The following is a 4,894-nucleotide window of genomic DNA, read 5'->3' as shown; positions in this document are numbered from 1 at the left end:
CAATGTGCGAGTTTTTTCTTTACCTCTGACTTTTTGTGAAATATATGAAAATGAGCGCCATCAGTGGCGATGCAGATGTTATGACTTACTGTTCAGGATGACCGGTAGGACTTGTCAATTGGACCCGACCATGTTTTTTTTTTTTCTTTTAATCTATTGCTTTCTTATGAGGTAAAAAATGAGTCTTTCTAAATTGCGGTTAGGATAAATGTGCTTGTTTGTTCTTTATGTCTCTGTGATAGACTGATGACCTATTGAGGGTGTCACAATAACCAGATATACAAGCCCACCTCAGCAACATCTCAGTGGATAAGCAGATTTTATTTACGCCATTTTAAAATTAGTACATTTTAATTTTAGTATTGGGGTAAATTAAGTTTTACTCCTGTTTTGACATCATGACTACCTAATTTTTTTAGACCAGAGTGAAAACTACAAAATTATTTTCCACTGATTAAACTCCACTTAAAAAAAAAAAGATTTTTAATCAAAGCACAGTTTTAATCAGTGAAACCTGTCCTTGAGGGGGACAAATATCAGAATTTTTTACTCCCACTATAGCCTAATTGCTAAAGAAAGGGGCCGCATTCATTTAAGGACCGCCACTGGCCGTGATAAATGGCGCACTCGGGCACGCGCGTGAGTGTCAGTGACAGTGATGGAGTGGAGGAGGAGCGAGCGAGCTTGCGGTGATGAGCGAGCGCGCGCAGTGCCTGATGAGGAGGAGCACGGGGACCATAACATTACGCGCTCAGTCTGTATCTCCAGTGGACAGTAATGTAGATTTATCCCCCCGGACGCTGTTGAGCCACGCAGGTAAGACCCTGAACTCGAAGTAAATAAATGAAGAATTATTATTTATCCACGTGAGACCTCGTATGATGAATGCTTTTTGTCCCACCGCTGAGAGACAGTTTGAGTCTTAGTTCCTCACTGCTGACAGGACGTTGCGGTTTGGATATATAGATTTGACTGTTTTAGAAATGAAAATGTTTTTGCTTTTCTTTGGGTTTCACAACATGCTTTTGCAGTTTGACTAAGCCAGAAGTTCAACCGGTGTTTGAAAACACAAGCGTGCCAACGAGATTGTCGCTCTCAATGAACTTGGACATGAGTTGCGGGTTAAAAATGTGGAAACGTGTGTTTGATGACACGCGGTGTCTGAATACAGTATCAGGAACCTTTATCAGTGTTTCCCCCATTTTATCTAGCTTTTGTCTCTTCTCCGGTCAAAGAACAGTATTCTCATGACTGTTGAGCAAAGCAGACGTGAAAGTATGCGCCTTCTCTCACTAATTGTGAGGTGTTTCCGTACCAAACGAGCATCTTTCTTTTGGGATGGACTTGATATAAACAAAGCAGCGAAATCTTAACGTCTTCATGTCGTTATCTTCTGTTTTCTTTTGCGATAGGGACCTTAAGTACCTTCTGGAGCGAAAGTTACAAAAATATTTTCGGCGTAAGACAGCGGTTCTTTTCCTCGTTGCAAATATGCAGAACTGCTACTGACGTGTGAGAGGCTGGTTTACAATGATTTCTTCATTTTCCTTTGCATCTCTGATAAAATTCCTGATGAAAAAGTTTGAAATGTCACCTCTGTGCGTTTCAATCAATTAAAATTTCATCGATGTTAATTTTTATTAGGAATTTAATTCAAACAACTAAATCCATATAGCTGTATTTAGTATAGTATTACATCATATAGATGCAACACAAAGAGTTATCGATTTCAAGGTGTTTTCATTGACTATATTGACATTGTTTCTTACACATTTTGAAGATTAAATTTGGCAAATTAATTGACCTTTTTTACTTGCATAAATTACTGCATTAACTGAATAAATTAACCTATGACTCTGGGAAACACTTTCCTTCCACTGAACTTTCCTTTTATATTTGCATATATAAAAGGACTGTATAGTGGCCACTATACAGTCTTCCCCTTAGTTGTGTAAGTTATTATGGGCATGACATAACATTTCTACTTTAAAAAGTTATTATGTCTAACAGTCTTATGTAATATTAAAATTATCTGAGAAATTTGATTTCGGTGTAAACCATAATCATAAAAGCCACAAAGCATAATTTTAGAAGACACTGTCTCATCAGAGGGCTGTATCCAAGCATTTTGAGTGAAAGGAAAAAGTGTGGTTAAAAAAAAGGCATTAATACCTGATTTTATGAACAATGCATGTGCTAGATAGGCCAGCAGCCATGTTTGCAAAGTCTCAAACTGTAGTTGTCGAGGGCCAGAGCCCTGCAAATTTTAGATGTGTCCCTTGTCCTACACACTTGAATTAAATGGCAAAACAGCCTCACTGGCATTGACACACAAGCTCACATGGCTCTGCTAATGAGCTAGTATTGGAGCCAGGTGTGTTGAAACAAAGAAACACCTACTGTATATCAGGGGTGTCAACCTCCAGTCCTCAAGGGTCACTGTCCTGCAGTTTTTAGATGTGCCACAGGTACAAAACACTGGAATGAAATGGCTTAATTACCTCCTTCTTGTGTAGATCAGTTATCCAGAGTCTTACTAATGACCTAATTATTCTATTCAGGTGTGGTGCAGCAGAGGCACATCAAAAAGTTGCAGGGCAGTGGCCCTCTGGGACTGGAGTTTGACATCTGTGATCTAGAAGTTGCAGGACACCGGCCCTTAACGACTGGAGTTAGCTTACCTCATTGAGCAGGAATCTTCAGCTGCAACTTTTTGGATGTGTCCCTGCTCCAACACACCTGATTTAAATCAATGGTTAATGAATGGGCCTTTGCAAAACCTGCTGACATGGCAAGGATGTAATTCAGCTTTTTGATTCAGGCATGTTGGAGCAGGGATGCATCCAAAGTTGCAGGACGGTGGCACTCAAGAACTGGATTTACCAACTCCTTTCATATTGAATCAATTGTCAAGAGGAGGATTAATAATGTAGACAAGCTAAGGGACACTATCAACTTAGTTTATTTATATATCAGCGATTCACAACAAATGATATCTCAAACCACTTTACAAAACTACCAGATGAAATTTATTAACAAAAATAGTCATTTTAATCCAATCCTTTCGAAAGATTCAAATTTATTTACATATATTTTAGTTCGAAGCTGGTTATAGAACAATGCATTTTGGTTTTTAATATCAGTTAGTAAAAAAGCTTGGCATTTAAGGAAACCAGGTAACTGCATAGGTAGAAATCCTTCCTGCTAAACATTAAAGTAACAAACAATTCATAGTGTGAAAGATTTGATTGTAATCTTATTTTTACAATAAAGCACTTTCTCTGGAAGTGTTCCTCTCCTGGCTAAAACAGCTGGTTGATTTGCTGTCTATTATTCCTGTCATTATGTCACAGCAGGTGCAAGGCTGCAGTTTTATTGCCAGCTTGAAGGTAAATTCATTAAACGCTTATTTGAACTTAAGAGCCTGTTTCCTAAATGGATAGCACTGCTGTGTCAGTTTGGAATTAACCTAACAGGCAAAAGGCAACAAACAGGAAGTATTATTTTGCTTGTGTCACAATCTAGCAACAGACTTTATGTAACCATTAACTGCAGAACCTGTAAAGATAAGGTATGTATTACATTCAGGTTAGTTTGTAGTCTTTATTTCCTATTCTTCTAATCATTTTATTGCTTGTAGAAGAGAAGTGATCCTACATAGATTTTCTTTGTTAAATGTACATTGTTTTAGCATCTTCTTGACTTCTGTAAGATAGGATTGTAAGACAGGTACAATAGGTTTACCATTTATTTTTGCAACATCTCCTTTGAAATTTTTTTTATATAAAGAAGACATTCTTAAAGTATGTTGGTTGAACTTTGCGAAAGCTGTTACTGAGTCATAAAAAGGTGTGAAAGAGAGTTCATAAAAGCTTTGGGATCGATAAAGTGACAGGAAGTCTTGGTGCAACTTCTCCATGTAATTTGAAGAAGTCAGTTCAGGTTTTGTCAAGGCTAACACTTCACTTCAGGGTGTTTTTGTGAGTCTGCGAAACCAATATTTGATATTTTCACGAGCTTGTTTTGAGGTTATTATGCTTCTTAAACACTGAATGAGAGCTACACAGCAGTATATGGTCCCTCAAATCCAGTAAAAAGCAACTGTTATATTATTCTTTGGACCTAAAAATGAAAAATGTGCTGAACATATAGAGAGAAAATTTTTTCTTATGGAGCACAGTAGCACAGTTAAACCCAAGTAACTTTAAAAGTTATTCTGTTGATTAGTGTCATTAAATTACTAATATAAAAATATTACAGCACTCTCCACACAAATGTGCTGTGCACAAATTTGTGCACATATCTTGCATAGATATGTGCTACAGGCTTATAATAAATTAAAATTGACAATATTAATAAAAATTTTTTCCCCATATCTCCACACTGCAAAAACATAAACCAGGTATTTCTGGTCTAGTTTTAGTGCTAATATCTTAGTAAACTTGAAGTAAGACAAAACTAACTTACAAGTAACTTATTTTAGTAAGATGTAGATGCTAGTTTAAGTAAATAATTTCTTAATTTTGATGAAAAAGTACTTTTTCCATTTTGAGATTATATAACTTATAACAAGACATTTTCTCATGTTCTAAGTCAATTTATCTGCCAATGGAACTTTTTCATCAATATTAAGGAATTTTTAATATTGTTTTAAGTTTGTTTACTTAAAACAAGCCTCTATATCTTGCTAAAAGGATATAGCAAGATATAGTTTTGTCTTACTTCAAGTGTACTAAGATATTTGCACTAGAAACTGGACCAAAAATCCTTGATAAGATTTTGTGCTTCTGCAGTGCAACCCTTAATTTGAGTTCATTTATTTGGAAAATTTGAGAAACGGTTTATTTTGATAAAATCAGCTTTGCCACAATTGTTACAACTGTTTGAAAAATGC

General features: G+C 36.2%; 1 protein-coding gene across 3 annotated transcripts in view; it reads left to right on the top strand.

The window, feature by feature from the left end:
• The first annotated feature begins 700 nt into the window (after nucleotides 1–700).
• adcy7 (adenylate cyclase 7) overlaps nucleotides 701–4,894 on the top strand; it is a 63,682-nt gene continuing 59,488 nt past the window's right edge. For 2 of the 3 annotated variants that reach the window (XM_028014380.1, XM_028014378.1), the window contains exon 1: nucleotides 701–816. The gene's annotated coding sequence lies outside the window, so the exon portion shown is untranslated. The remainder of the gene's footprint in view (nucleotides 817–4,894) is intronic. The other variant, XM_028014379.1, reaches the window with a different exon arrangement.

Source organism: Xiphophorus couchianus, chromosome 4, assembly GCF_001444195.1.
Source record: "Xiphophorus couchianus chromosome 4, X_couchianus-1.0, whole genome shotgun sequence".
NCBI classification, from domain to species: domain Eukaryota; kingdom Metazoa; phylum Chordata; class Actinopteri; order Cyprinodontiformes; family Poeciliidae; genus Xiphophorus; species Xiphophorus couchianus.
This window is presented reverse-complemented; position numbering and strand designations above follow the sequence as displayed.